Source organism: Salvelinus namaycush, chromosome 36, assembly GCF_016432855.1.
Source record: "Salvelinus namaycush isolate Seneca chromosome 36, SaNama_1.0, whole genome shotgun sequence".
NCBI classification, from domain to species: Eukaryota; Metazoa; Chordata; class Actinopteri; order Salmoniformes; family Salmonidae; genus Salvelinus; species Salvelinus namaycush.
This window is the reverse complement of record NC_052342.1, coordinates 21,092,764-21,109,866: the sequence shown is the minus strand read 5'-3', so window position 1 is coordinate 21,109,866 and position 17,103 is coordinate 21,092,764.

The following is a 17,103-nucleotide window of genomic DNA, read 5'->3' as shown; positions in this document are numbered from 1 at the left end:
AACAATTTTTTTTAAATACCCGATACCATTAGAACATATACGAGAGCATAAAAAAGTTACATTTTACAATAAATACGTGAATTACCACCAAAATCCATGAACTCTATTATGTATTTGTCAGTGCCAGTAAAATGTTTTATGTGCTATAATTCAGTCAATATCTGATGGATTATGCAAGCTTAAAAAATGTGGAGTATTTTCATCCATTGTCCAACGGTTGCATTTATTCAAATTGTTATTAAAACCTTTTAACAATTTTCATTACCGTTGCTACCCTTACTCTCTCGTGCTGCCGGTGGCAGGTGGTCGTGATGGTGTATCAGTCAGACATGGGTTCAAACACTGTTTGTTTCCTTTCAAATACTTAATCTGTGCTTGACTGAGCTTGTATGGCCTCTTTTGAAAAATAATTTGAAAATATTTCCAATACTGTTTGAACCCAGGTGGTATGGTGCGTCAGTATGTGTGGTAGACAGGCAGGGTCAGTGTGTGGGAGAGAGACTAGATGAGACTCAGTTAGAACTGAGTTAGAACAGTAGCTTCAGGGGATTCAAGTGGCTGCAAATGTTTTTGTTTCCGTCAGTGATTGAAGTGGGCTGAGGTCCGTGGCTCTGTGACCGAACACATTAGTTCACACATCAAGAGGACACCAGAAACGAGTGTGGGGGAAGATAGCTGGAGAAGCTAAGAGAACTCTGAATAAACAACTTCACACACTGACATTGACACGCGCACACACACACACAGATTAGATTAGATTACATCAGAAGATTAGATTAGAAGAGACATGCACATACACACACACACACACACACACACACACACACACACATTAACGTGAGCGATAGACATTTTTTAAAAGGCAGCTGAAAAAGAGAGTGAGATACTTTTAAATAAGATGCAAATGAGATGACACAAACAGATGAGAATAATATGGTGAAATCTGGAGGGAGGACCGTCAAAGAGGACAGGACGGATTTTGAGGAGACATTGATGGGGAAGGAGGGGGCACGGAGCGAGAGAAAGAGAGAGGGAAGGGAGGAAAAGAAGAAAAGAAGAGATAAGAGTGAGAGAAGATTTAAAATGAGAGAGTCAGCAAGCCATAGGACACACAGCACACAGCCTTGGCGATAACAAATCTTTCAAACTGTCATTTCTCAGAGCTCTGTGTTTTCTGCTAACGCCCCCTCTTGCCAGCCTCACACAGACAATCGCGCACACACACACAACACCCCCTCCCCTCACACAGAGAGACCCGAGGCACGCATGCAAGGCAGGCAGCTTATTTCTTCGGAGGCTATCTATCCTCTCAACTTAGCTTATCGTCCAGTAACTAAGATCAATCGACGACGGCAGTATGTATAGTCCTCGTGAGGGGAGTCGTGATAGACCGCCTCCCAAACGGCACCCTATTCCCTACATATGGCACTACTTTTGACCAGAGGCCTTTGTAATGTAGTGCACTACATAGGGAATAGGGGGCCATTTGGTACAGATCCTTAGACACAGTGGCAGCAGCAGGACTGCATAAAGAGAAGGAGCTGTTGAAAGATTTGCCTGTGAGGAGGAGGAGGAGGAAGAGGAAGAAAAGGCTTGAAAGCATCTGCCCTGCACTCTGATTCCATGCAGTCACTGGGTATGTCCCAAATGGAAGTATTCCAGAAATAGTGCACTACTTTTGACCAGGTTCCTAGTACACTATTTAGGTAATAGGGTGCCATTTGGGAAGCAAACTGTGTCAATCTAGGTGGGAGATGACTGGGAGCTGATTACTCATTATAGCATAGGCCAGGGTATGAATCATACAGCCCACAGCCAAACGACCTTATTAAATAATAACTTCACAGGCCATACGTCTTCACAGCTATCTCCGGTATAGACATGACTCTTTAGCAGTTCAGCTCCCTATAGCCTGGTCCCAGATTTGTATGTGCTGTCTTGCCAATTAATTCGGGACCAGGGCCCATATTCCCAAAGTGTCTCCAAGTAGGAGTGCTGATCTAGGATCTGTTTTGCTATTTGGATCATGATGAATACGATTACATGGGCGGGGGGCGGGACCTGATCGTAGATCAGCACTCCTACTATGAGACGCTTTGTGCATATGGGCCCTGATCCCAGATCATTAGGAGTTGGTAAAACCGCACAAAAAGATCTGGGAACTGGCTAGCGGGAGCTGGACTGCTAAAGAGTCATGTCTGTACCAGAGACAGCTGTTCAGGCTAGACTGGCCTGCAGCTCAAATGGCACCCTATTCCCTACATAGTGCACTGCTTTTGACCAGGTCCTATATGGTAGTAGTGCACTATGTTGGGAATCGGATGCCATTTGGGACTCAGACAAGGCCTGTTCTGTGAAGTTATTATTATTATTATTATTATGGTTTGTACTCTGTAGGCTACGGTCTGGGAGGAGTTTCATCATATAGATTCATGACCCTTCACTTTAACTAGCCCACAGCTGTTGGTGGGAAAGAAAGTCAAGCAGGTTTGCATTGACTGAAGTTGCAAAGTTTACAAGTTTATAGAAATTTCTAAAATCACGATGTGTGTGTGTGTGTGTGTATCTCTACTAGGAAAAGCTCTCTCTACCCAACTACATGATGTTACTGACTCCCTGAGCAGCAGCATCTTGTGTTACCAGCTCCTCACAAAGCTAATAACGGGCTCACTGTCATCCGCTCCGTCGATACCTCAACCGGCCCACAGAGAGACCGAATGGCCCATGGGACGGGATCCCTAGAGCTCTTATCAAAGTCTCTCTCCCCCTCTCTCTCTCTCTCTCTCTCTCTCTCTTACTCTCTTTCCCTTTATCTCTCACCCTCTCTTCCTGTTTCTGATGTCTCTCTCTGTTTCTCTCTCCTCTCTCTCTCTCTCCCTCCCTCCTCTCCTCCCCTCCTTCTCGCTCTTCTCCCCTCTCTTTCTATCTCTCCGTCCCTCTCCCTCTCTCTGTGTGTCTGTATAGGGTTCCAGTGAAAGTGTGTCATTCTAGACCCTGATAAAAGCTCTGTGTTATCAAATGGGGAGTACAGAGGATCAGGGGTCTTTGTAGCTGTCCACCATGGACGAATTTAGGGTTAGTGGGATTTTGAAAACGAAGGGGATCTGTAGGATGGGGGCGCTGAGTTTGGGGGTTAGGGGGGTCAAGTTTTTTTTGTGCCGATGTGTAATTTGATTCCCTATTGACATTAAAGAACTCTCTCTCTCTTTCTGAGCCTCTCTCCATTCCCCCCTCCTTATGGCAGCTGAATGGGGTTTGTACCCCCTCCGATGGGTTTTTGTTCAGACACCCCCTACCCCCCTGTGTGTGTGTGTGTGTGTGTGTGTGTGTGTGTGTGTGTGTGTGTGTGTGTGTGTGTGTGTGTGTGTGTGTGTGTGTGTGTGTGTGTGTGTGTGTGTGTGTGTGTGTGTGTGTGTGTGTGTGTATGCTTGTGTGTGCATGTGTGTGTGTCTGCCACTCTTCCAGGCTGCCATGCCCTCATTAAAACGGTAAATATTTGCATGTTGTCGTCCATTGTCTTGGCCTGAACAGCCCTCTTAAAGGAAATATGACAACACGGGCACTGTGTGTGTTGTGATCACAGTCAAGGAACCCTATTCTCTACTGCAGGGCCTGTATTCATCAAGCAGAGTATGAGTGATGATTTAGTTCAGCCCTTTAGATCATAATGAATAGCGTTACATGGACAGCTGGAACCTGATCCGAGATCAGCACATGAGAAGAAGACCTTGTTTCGCTCTGTAGCCCGAATCTGAAAGTGGTCCTATTCTCTCCAGCAGGGCCTGTATTCATCAAGTATTCACAGGGCTCTGGTCAACAGTAGTGCACTATATAGGGAATAGGGTGCTATTTGGGACACAGACAAGGATTCAGTAAAGAAGCACATTGTGCCAGTAATGCTCTATATCCCTACACAAGAAGATTCCTCACCGGATTTTTAAAAATTTTAATTGAAAATCTCTCTCTCTCTGAGTAGGGTGAAATTAATGTGGGAGAGATTATACAGCTGTAACTGTCGTGCAAATATGCAATTGCTTTTTTAATAATTTTGCATTACTGTAGTTCAGGCTGTGTTTTATTTAGGCATACTCTGTCAGATTAATTTGGTGATGGCTGGCTGGCTGTAGTGGCACAGGGATTATGTCACAATCATGTTTTTTTGGTTAGATTTCCCATCAGTTGCTTGCCTGACTGACTGAATGGCACACACACGCGCACACCCCCACGCTCTTGCCTGATGGTGAAAAATTGTTCTCTTTTTTTCTCTCTGTCTCTCGTCCTATTTTTCTATCTGGACCGTCTGTGTTCTCTCTTTCCCTCCATCCCATCCCTCCATCTCTCTCTATCCATCAGACTAATTTTATTCAGATATCTTGATAGAGTTGGCATCGGCCTGCTTAGGCAATATTGGGAGAGTGCTGTTGGCGTGTGTGTGTGTGTATGTGTGTATGTGCTGCGTGTGTGTGAGGAGTCAGAGGGTCCTGATGGATATGAAGATTGTTTCATATTGATGCATGTGTCTCCTATCACTGGTGATGATTGAGACCTGACCTACCAGGGTAGCAGCAACAAGCACAAGATTGACAACGTTCAGGACACCTGGATGGAAAATGAATAGAAACTGACTAATACACATTTTGTATACTATCGCTATCACACACACACACACACACACACACACACACACACACACACACACACACACACACACACACACACACACACACACACACACACACACACACACACACACACACACACACACACACACACACACACACAGAGCATCAGTAGAGGTCAACACTCTCCATCTGATACTGGGGGGGGGGAGATAGAGAGAGAAGAATGTAAAAATAGTCTGAGGGTTAACTGACAGATCTATATCAAACATTATTCTGGAGAAACACACAAACACACACTGACAGGGATGCTAGTCTATCCGGAGAGCCAGTGGCTATCATGCTATGGAGCTGCAGCAGTGACTCAGTGGGAGGAGATGTAGACAGGACACACACTATAGAAGTGACAAGGTGTCAGCTACACTGGACTACAAGTGTCACTGAGTCACTCCCCCGCCGCTGACACACACACTCACACAAACACACAGTGTGGACACGCACGTGTGTGTGTGCTTGAATATGTGTGTGTATGCTTATATATGTGTGTGTGTCCTGTCTCCGCTTTCTGCTTGCCCTGAGGGACACTGCATGCCAGGGCTCACACACATGTACCCAAATACAGAATTAAGTGGGGGGGGGGGGGGGGTGCACGTCTTTAAGTATTCACTGGAATTCACAATAATTCTTTAAGTATTCACTGGAACACTGAGGGTCTGTTACCAAAATTGCACCCTATTTCAGACACAGCCAAGGACCTGAAGGGTAGAAGGTCATTGACGGATCTCACTGGTGTACCACGAGGGACTGAACTGTGAAGAAGTGTGTACAGCACAGGCGGCTGGTGGCACCTTAATGTGGGAGGACATGCGTCATAGTAATGGCTGGAATGGAATGAATGCTATCAACACATCAAACAAGTGGTTTCCGTGTGTTTGATACCATGAAGTGTGTATACTATGAAGTGTGTATGCTATGAAGTGTGTATACTTTCAAGTGTGTATATTATGAAGTGTGTATATTATGAAGTGCATATATATATATGTGTGTATGTATATATATATATATATATATATATATATATATATATATATATATATATATATATATATACACTGAGTGTACAAAACATTAGGAACACCTGATCTTTCCATGACATAGACTGACCAAGTGAAAGCTATGATCCTTTATTGATGTCACTTGTTAAATCCACTTCAATCAGTGTAGATGAACGTGAGGAGACAGGTTAAAGAAGGATTTATGTTATGGTAGTAGGTGCCAGGCGCACCGGTTTGTGTCAAGAACTGCTTACGCAGTTTCCCATGTATTTGTTTAAAAGCTATCACTTGATGGTTTCATTTCAGAGAGACAAATAATCATGATTTTTTTGCGAAATGCTATATGTCCGTCTCACTCTCAGAGAAATAAGTAGGACTGCTATGTTTTACACAGTCAAATGTAACTAATAACTACATTTTTACTGTAATAAAGAAATGTACAAATTATACATTTGTGAAATCAATACTTAAAAACTTACAAAATAAATAATTCAATACAATAATATGAGATCTGGATGTAAAACATCTACATTTGACATTTTTATAATTGAGCAGATTCTCTTATCCAGAGCGATTTACAGTAAGTGCATTCATCTTACGACAGCTAGGTGAGACAACAACATATCACAGTCAAATAAATATACAGGATACGAACATTCCAATCCAGCTAAACAATGGATATATAGCATTTAGCAAAAAAACACATTTTCATTCCCTAAAAGCATAGGAATCTAAAATCTATGAATTTAAAATCTGAGAACAGTAATATTTTAGACACACATAACGGTACCCATAAGCGATCATTTCTGACAAAAAAGCACAATGTGAAAAACTGGTGGATATGGCATTTTAGAGCTAAACTCTTCATACAGTGTCTAGAGCAAGTGTGTATTTTGAAGTGTGTATTGTGAATTGTGTATAATGTCTAAGTTTGTATATTATTCAAGGTGGCACAGTGTGATGACTAATAATGAGTTATACAGTCCATTAATGTGGATGGAAACGTCTCAAGTTGCCCAGGGACACAAACATTACTGAAACAATTACACATACAGACATGAATGCACACACACCGACACGCACACACAAAGTTATGTGCATACACACACAGACATGCACGCGCACACACACCCACACCCACACCCACACACACACACACACACACACACACACACACACACACACACACACACACACACACACACGGTATCCATCCCCACACCCTTGCCTTGCCTTCTATCACTCACAACCAGTGTAATACGTTGTTCCCAAGTAGATCTCAGAATCGGTGTCCTATGTAGGCTCATAGATGTCTGGTCAAAAGTTGTACACTACATAGGGAATAGGGTGCCATTTGGGATCCACCCCCAGTATAGCCTGAACCACTGCAGTAGAACGTCCTCATCTTGCCCTCAACCCTCTTATTGAATTTGTGTGAGCTATGTTCCTGTCCTTAAAGAGAGACAGAGACTTTGTTCTTCACCCACGTTGTGTGTATGTACTCATTATAATGATGCACTCATTATTTAGTTTTAAGCCTTCCCCAAACAATAGTCCTAACCTTAACCACTGGGAATGAATGCCTAAACTGTTAACCTTTGAGTTGTTTCTGTTTTAACGCTGTAACACATGGATTTAACCCTGTAACCACATGGAATTAACCCTGTAAACACATGGAATTAACCCTGTAAACACATGTAAATTAACCCTGTAAACACATGGAATTAACCCTGTAAACACATGGAATTAACCCTGTAAACCCATGGATTTAACCCTGTAAACACATGGAATTAACCCTGTAAACACATGGAATTAACCCTGTAACCACATGGAATTAACCCTGTAAACACATGGAATTAACCCTGTAAACACATGTAAATTAACCCTGTAAACACATGGAATTAACCCTGTAAACACATGGAATTAACCCTGTAAACCCATGGATTTAACCCTGTAAACACATGGAATTAACCCTGTAAACACATGGAATTAACCCTGTAACCACATGGAATTAACCCTGTAAACACATGGAATTAACCCTGTAAACACATGGAATTAACCCTGTAAACACATAGAATTAACCCTGTAACCACATGGAATTAACCCTGTAAACCCATGGAATTAACCCTGTAAACACATGGAATTAACCCTGTAAACACATGGAATTAACCCTGTAACCACATGGAATTAACCCTGTAAACCCATGGAATTAACCCTGTAAACACATGGAATTAACCCTGTAAACACACAGAATTAACCCTGTAAACACATGGAATTAACCCTGTAAACCCATGGAATTAACCCTGTAAACACATGGAATTAACCCTATAAAACACGTGGATTTAATGCACCAAAAATAGACGTTAATCCATAGTACGTCGAATTTCAAGGGAACTATGAGATCTTCTTGCTATCTGTCAACTCCAGCTCACTAATTAATAACAGGGTTGCTGTGTTTGGTTTCCCGGCCGTTGTGTGTGTGTGTGTGTGTGTGAGCATCCGTGGGTGTGTCAAACATCAAGCTGGTTCTTTTTCCATTCAGTGGATATAAAGCCCAGAGTGATCTCATGGTAGTGAAGGGGAGGAGAGAGAGTGTGCAGGAGTGTTCACTTCCCTACACTGACTTAAGACTGATATAAAAAATATGGTGGGAACTCCTAACAGCCCATGCATCCACCAATCCAATGCTTTTAGATTTGTGGGAAGTAGTGAATGAGAGTACACTTCAGGAGGAAGGAGAGATAGTATTAAGATGCACCCCAGGGCCTGGGTCTGTCCTATCATGGCACAAACCCAGGGAGAGTCTACTGTTGGACACACAACATTATTACTAACATCTGGGTCTAACTGGAGGTTATCGGGTGGAAGAATTGTTTTTGTTTTACTAAGATTAAAAAGAAACAATACAACTTCATATCTTATCCATATGTTGTTACATGTGTACACGGCACCCTTATTGGTTTATAGAAACGTATTCAATACTCATCCACTTACAGGTAAAGGTAAGAATATTATAAAGCTGTTGAATTCACATAATGCTTTATATACTGTAGAGCAGGGGTATTCAACTCCTACCCTATGAGGTCCGGAGCCTGCTGGTTTTCTATTCGACCTGATAATTAATTGCACACACCTGGTGTCCTAGGTTTAAATTAGTCCCTGGTTAGAGGGTAAACATTTTTTTTTTTAAATGCAATGGAACTGTCTTCGAGGTCCAGAGTTGAGTTTGAGGGCTGTAGTCTAGCTATTCCAATTACAATACCATGTGTCTTAAATGTGGCCTATGGTGACCTCCAGTGGATGAATGAGGAATGACAAGGTGTAATCTACCCATTACGCACGTCTCCAAAAGCGCAATGTGCGCAGTGCTCTAGTCTTGGTACAGTATCTGCTTCATACCTACTTCTGGTCTTTTCTCATTGGTAAAATACCGTCCTCCACCTTTCCTCCGTTTGCATTCCTCTGTGATCCTGAAACCGTTAAGTGGTCGAGGAGATATCAATTCGTTAGTAGGCGAACGGAAGCGCGTCCTCCCCTCCTCAATAGCCACATTTCATTGAGGATAGTTAGTTATGTGTATCCTACCTGAGTCCTTCCATGAAATACATTTTAATCTCCGACATCTCCTTTGAATCAGCGTTTGTTTTGGGGGGGGGGGAGAAAAGCATGCACACGTTTAAAAATAATATGCTAAGTATCGTTTTATCTGTAAAATGTCTTGCACAACTAACTTATTATTTTTTTTGATCACTTTACACCTTTATTGTGTAAAAACCTTTACACATTTTCGTCAATTTTCCCTCTTCTCGTGGCCTATCCTCGATTACCTTTGACCTTTTTCAAAAGAAGGCGAGAGAAGACGGTTAAGAGAGGACGAAGGAGTTGAGCTTTCAATTGAGAAAAGGCCTCAGAGTTCGACGCGACTTTTCCTATCTCCCTGCAGTACTATGCATAATCAACTTCAGATGAGTGGACACATTTCTAAAGTAATGTATGCGTCCATAAATTAATCCAAGCGCATGCATTATTTACATGTGTTTGTCCACAATTACTTGTGTTGTGTTACCTAATTTCTCCAAATCAACAACAGAACAAACTAAACATGTCCATATTGCTCCAATTTGTTCTAGGAGACAAACGAGGTCCTAAAAGACATGATACTGTAATAATTGTTTTCTCTCCATTCTCTGCAACAGCCCAGGGTAGTCTACATATAGTTTGAATTCTAAGAGGAAAATAGTCATCATCATCTATCTTTACTAAAACAATGATGATATATATTGCCTCAATAGCCAACCACCTACAGTTAAAAGTACAGGCATAATCATAAGTATAGGACATGGCAGATATTTTACTAGTATGCCACTAAAGAGAGAAAATGAGGGGGAGACAAAATTGTTTGAGCGGACCTTTGGGGGAACAGTCCGTCCGCGGGGGGAATACTGAATCACTCCAGGATGCTTTTGCAGAAGTCTTTGCGCTATCATACCACGGCGCATTCCTGAAAAGGGAATTCACAGAATGTCACTGAAAGAGGGACGTTCTCCCGAAGGGCATGTCACAGTTGTCTGCATCCCTAAATCCCGTGGAATTTTAACTGAACAAGAAAGGACGCACATCAAGTTAGCATCTTAAAGAAGAGGAAAAGAGGAAATAGAAAAAGGTAAGTAGCCTAATTTAATTATGTGGGGGCGCTTTTGAACAGCTCGTTCGAAATCACCTGAAGTGTTAGATCTGTCATTTAGAAAGATAAATTGCGGGGAATTGGTAATTTGGCTACTCAAACTAAATCAGTCGGAACTGCCACGCGAATCATTCGGGTGTGTAATGATATTGCTCTCTCTTTTTCTTCTTCGTGGTCAAGATCCGTTCTTTTCCCTATCTTCATGCCCCGAGAGTTCAACTTGTGTTGGCGGTAATTGTTTTGGTATAAACAGCGTTTCCGGTCACTTAGCCTACATTTCTGCTATCTAACTTTAGCTGCAGGCCACCATAATCATCTGTGAGTCATATCAAATGATTGATGTTGGTTGTTTTTTTGCTATTGTCATCATTTGAGAACATTCCGGAAATAACTCTGACAGCACACAGGTATGTAGATCCAGACCTGTGTCCCCTGAATGCTTCTTATAGATTAGGTATAAGAATATTTCAGAAGGTAGGAATTATATTAAACAACAACTAAGTAGCTGTAAATAAATTACCAAATTAAAGCAATCTGTTGCTGGGTTGGTTACCAAATAAAGCAAGACAGATAGAAAACAAAAAGATTGGTGCAAATCACTCCCAGGGTTACAAACTTTATTACATTGAATACAAGCAATCAGTTTGGACGCTCAGTGACAGTCAGTTAGTATGGCTATTGTCTGCCTTCTTATTGGCATCCTAAAGTGCACTACACTGCCATCCCAAGTGGCACCATATTCCCTCTATAGTGCACTACTTTCGACCAGAGCCCTATGGGTGGGTCCTGGTCAAAAGTAGTGCACTATGTAGGGAATAGGGTGCCATTTCAGACTGCCTATTAGCTCTGTTCACAGGGTACATCAGAGTGTAATCTCACATGATTGGATTGTTACATAAGTTTAGCAGAGTGCTGCCATCCTCGTCTCCTCCATCCTGCCTGTCTGCGTAGGAGGGCCTTCTTCCACTGCTCTATCGTTGCTATACAAATCCATGTACATTTGATGTGGTTGAAAAGGTTTTACTCTGCATCACGGTGTGAAACATCACTATGCTGGCCAAAAAGTCTTTTTGAAATCCATAGTTAATGTACTATAAGTGAGCCGTATTGGGCATTTGTCATATGGTGTATATGTCATATGGAGAGTGAATGTGACAGTTGATGTTATGTTAATTTAGGGGGAGGCATGTTATGTTAATTTAGGGGGAGGCATGTCATCCCCAGAGTGTGTGTGTGTGTGTGTGTGTGTGTGTGTGTGTGTGTGTGTGTGTGTGTGTGTGTGTGTGTGTGTGTGTGTGTGTGTGTGTGTGTGTGTGTGTGTGTGTGTGTGTGTGTGTGTGTGTGCTGGCGGAGGATGGGGTTTCATCCCAGCCTGTTTTGTGGGAGCGGAGTGTGAGTGTGGTAGCAGAGTGAAAAGGCATGACGTTGATCACACACAGACAGTGATGTGGTAATGAGCAGTCTGCTGTTTTTCTACAAGTGGTGCCTCACACACAGTATGGCAACCCCACTGTCACCTACTGATGATGTCATCATAGCCATGGCTGGTGTCACACCCACCACTGTAGATGGAGAGCCAATTGCTATTGTAAGATTGTTAGCAGCCTCTGCCAAGTCCCCAACGACCGGATGTTCCGGTTTTTAGGAGAAATGGAAAGAGAGCCTGTGATGCGACTTTCGCTTTTGGACGTTAACAAGGCGACACTGTCTTAACTCCTCCTCAACATTTACTGGATTGGTTGAACAGTGCAGAAGAGAACCTCCCCTGACAGTTTATTTTCTTCTCCTTAAGACCAGTATGTAGGGGATCTAGTTTCAGGCGCTTCTTTTACGCCTGCTACGTTAGGTTAGGTTGTTATTGGATAAAAAAAATCTCACCTTATTTAACCAGAAAGTCCCATTACCAAGGGAGACTTGGCCAAAAAGGGCAGCTCAATAAAAAACGCATTCCTCATTCAACAAGGTGGTTACAAAAAGTTTGTACATTGACACTGTCTAGGGCTTTTCCATCTCGATTCCTCTGTACATTTATTTACCAAGTAACGGAATCATAACTGTTTCTGTGAGGGTTGATACTTTCTTCATAGTCCCTGGAAAACCACTTGAAAAGCAATATGATATTCCCTCTCACTCTAGTCAAAATCATCTGATATTATTTAGTAGTCCCTAAAAAACACTTTGTTCAACGAGTGCTCTAGAGCCCATCCCTGTCCATCACAGTATTATTCATTGACTTAGTCATAAGATAGAGGTCTGAACATCCATTAACTGGGGGTTTGAGAATATTTCCACACATCACACAGTGACACATCACTTTAACTCAAGAGGCCTGCTGGCTATTTTCTCCCTCTCTTACCACAAGCACCAGCCAGCCTGGCAGCCTGGTTGTTCTACAAGCTTAACAGTGAGAGGTGCTCAAATGTATTTGTAGAGCCATTTTTACAACAGCAGTTGTCACAAAGTGCTTATACAGAAACCCAGCTTAAAACCCCAAAGAGAAAGCAATGCAGATGTAGAGGGATGGTGGCTTGGAAGAAACCTAGAGAGGAACCAGGCTCTGAGGGGTGGCCAGTCCACTGGATCTCAGTGTGTGTGTGTGTGTGTGTGTGTATGTGTGTGTGTAGTAGGGCTGTCTCTATCTGAAAAAAATCTTGGTCGACCGGAAGTCGTCTGTTCATTGAGTTAATAAAGCCGCATACAAACATGGCCTCTTTTTGTTTTCTTGCGTAAGGCAGCTCAAAAATGCAGGTGTTTCAGCCTAGCTCCGTGCTTTCTGTGGTGGGGCAGCCAGCGGAAAATACGGAGCATAGGGGTTGGTAATGTTCTCTAGCTGCGCCGTGATTGTCACTTATGGGGACACTACGTCACCGCAAAATCTATGGGAGAGCTCAAAAGTTCAGGCCCCCTGGGTGCTGCCGCAAATTTACATTAGATTAATTCAGCCAACTTATTGTGGGAAGCTTGTGGAAGGCTACCTGAAACATTTGACCCAAGTTAAACAATTTAAAGGCAATGCTACCAAATACTAATTGAGTGTATGTAAATTTCTGACCCACTGGGAATGTGATGAAAGGAATAAAAGCTGAAATAAATAATTCTCTACTATTATTCTGACATTTCCCATTCTTAAAAAAAAGTGGTGATCCTAACTGACCTAAGACAGGGAATTTTTAATAGGATTAAATGTCAGGAGGTGAGGTGTATGTAAACTTCCTACTTCAACTGTAGCTAGCAAGCTAACAGTCATTACCATGAATCAAGTCGACAATCTACTGGCAAATCCTTTTCAGTCCTTGTCATATGAAGAGAAATTATGAAGAGAAATTATAGATAAAACGTATCGGTGCTCATCGGCCATTGGACATAAACATTACACAACAAGTTGGAAATCGCAAATTCAACAATGAGTGGTTTAGAAGAAATCAGTGGCTAACTGCAAGTGTTGCAAAACAATCACTAGCCTGCTATTCAGTGGAGTGGTGTGTAGTCCAAGTCTGGGTTTAAGGGTCTCTTTTCCAAGCTTAAAAGGAAAAAATGCACATGCCATGGGCCAGAAAAGGTTGAATACATTGGTCATGCTGTCAATCCAGCATGACTTTTGCCGCGTTCAAAACAACTGGAATCTCGGAACTGGGACATCTCAGACTTCAGAGAGTTCAAGACAACTGGGAACTCGGGAAAAAACAAGCGCCAACTGGGAAAATACTTTTTGAACAGTCATCCAACTCAGAATTCCAAGTCGGGAACTCTGGCCTCTTTCTAGAGCTCCGACCAGAAGATCACTACGTCATGATTCAACCTTGTTTTTTCCCAGAGTTCTCATATGTCTTGAAAGCACCATAAATCCAGAGAATGCCAGACTTTGATGACAAAATTTGACCACGAAAGACCGCCGCGCCACCTTCCTGTTCAAGTGAGCACAGCACAACAAGGTGAGTCCAAAAATGTATTGTATACTGCTGCATAAATGATGTAATATGCCAGGGAGATATGTATACTGTAGCTAAGAAAGTAATACTAAGTGTATGTTGTGTAGTAAGCTGCATGTGCCTCACCCTAATAATTTGGTCCCTTTCCCCATCATAACTTAGCCTACTGTTCTGACTTGGTGGTGCACTTGTAGCCTATAGCCTGTTTTAGAGAAATGTCATCATCAAATATTTTAATAGCTTTCATTGTCTGCTTATATGCCCCCTTTATTTATCCTATGGTTCTACGTTGGTGTACTGGGAGAATACTGTAAGAACGCACAATATTCTGTCACTGTACATTTCAAAAGTGCTGAACAAATAGTTATATTGACTACGTCCGTCCTAGCTCGCTCATTGTCTTAATCGAAATTACTGATTTCCTCTCAACGTTCCCTTATGCCATAGTTTGTACATCTCAATTGTCAGTAGAAACCACATTTCTTTAAGCAAGTCACCCATATCAGCTATGTTTTTTAAAAGGCATTAAATGAAGCTGAATTAACTGTTTCGCTGCCAGACAAGGCTCCACTGATAGCCAGGTGTAGCAGTGGTAAGGATTCACTCTATGGTGCTGAAAAGCAATCTGTGGTTGGGACAGCTTTATGTAGGCCCTAACAGTTTGTGGGCACCGGTTGTCACTGTTATAGTGCAATTAATGTATTCTTTAGTGTTGTGTTGTGTAGTGGCTTTGCTGGCATGCATCTAAAAATTGCAGCCTGCAGGTAGAAAATATCCTGATAAAAATAAATATGCTATAAATCACATTGGCTACACATGGCCTGTCTGCAACGAACTTGAAACATTCTATTAACTTGGGTCCAGCCAGAAGCTTGTGCTAGCGAACTTGCAACATTGTATAAAATATTCTTGGCCCTCAGAGTTTCCGGACAGTGAGCTCGGGACAAACACAGCTGCAGGCTATTTGCGCAAGGGATAAGAAGCAGTGCTTGACTTGGGCAGGTGCTCACCAGAGCTGAGTACCTCTTCTCAAATGTTCTACTGCTTGAGCTCCTGTTCCTCTTATAGAATATTAGCTCAAAATCATTGTGGAACTCCTGCACCTAAATATAAACCGAAGAAAGCTGGAAAGATTTTTCAAATACATTGAGGAACTATTGTAATTCTCAGTGGAGGTTAAAACAGACTTTGTTTACTTGCTGTTTAAGGTGGAGAAAACATTACTTTGAGAAGCTCCACAGGTCATTAGTGGTGGTGTGTTAAGCCAATCAGAAATACTATCAGATCCCTAAATGGGCACATTGATATGCCTACATTTGCACGCAGGCCAGGTAGCCTATAGGCATACATCTATAGGCATACACCTTATTGACAGGAGCGCTCCAAACAAAAGACAATGGCTAAATTTACAAAACTCGTAAATGGAATGAGATAAACCAAAACTTGTTTCTCACAAGTGTAGCATAGGTTGTGTACTCTGCAAGCAATGTGTCCACTCCGACAATGACAATGGAAATACTAGAATAATAATATTGAATGCATTAAAACAAATTATCGTAACCAAAGTAACAAACATTGTAGATTAGAAATTATAGGAATGAATGGTAAATGTACTACAGGTGATTTACAGTACCAGTCAAAAATTTGGACACACCTGCTCATTCAAGGGTTTTTCTTTATTTTTACTCTTTTCTGCATTGTAGATTAATAGTGAAGACATCAAAATCACAAAACAACACATATGGAATCATGTAGTAACCAAAAGAGTGTTAAACAAATCTAAATATATTTTAGATTCTTCAAAGTAGCCACCCTTTGCCTTGACAGCTTTGCACATTCTCGGCATTCTCTCAACCAGCTTAATGAGGAATGCTTTTCCAACAGTCTTGAAGGAGTTCCCCCATATGCTGAACACTTGTTGGCTGCTTTTCCTTCACTCTGCGGTCCAACTCATCCCAAACCATCTCAATTGTGGTCAGGTGATTGTGAAGGCCAAGTCATCTGATGCAGCACTCCATCACTCTCCTTGGTCAAATAGCCCTTACAGAGCCTGGAGGTGGGTTTTGGGTCACTGTCCTGTTGAAAAACAAATGATAGTCCCACTAACACACTAACAATCAGATAGCGGGAGAGAGTGCATTCTGGAGAAAGAAGTGTATTGTGCATCTGGGTGCATGGTCAATCCGACATCTGCATTTGCTATGTAGCATTTACAGTGATACGGCCTCAGCAGAAGTAAGGGCATTCATACCTCTTGCTCTTCGTGGAGCAGTGCAGAGCTGTTGTGAAGGAAGTTGTCAAGGAAGTGAGTTTGTGTTTATACAGGATGTACCGCCCCCACCTACCGTCAACCAATCATGTCAATGCGGAGCTATACAGAGCCCTCTGCATTTTTCAAACATTTGGTGCATGGCGATGCGGTACAGAGCTCGATGTGGCCTCTGCAGGCTCCGCAATTGCATCACACCCTCCATATGGAGACTCCGACCACATTTTCGGTTCACTGAGATATATATATATTTTTTTACTGCTCGACTAAAACAGTCTCGGTCGACCAACAGCCTAACGACCAAACAATCGACCAGTCAACTAATTGGGGTCAGCCCTAGTGTCTAGGTTCTGTAACGACTGCAGAGGGAGCTGTCTTCACTGATCCGGGACCAGTTTATAACTACCTCAGTCGTTGGACAGAAAGAAAATCTGATCTTACATCAGTGCACATGAAAATGTATAGTCTACACAGCATAAACTGTTATGAGCTTGTCTTGATAAAGAACATTGACACTCACTAACATACATGATGGGTATAACAGACG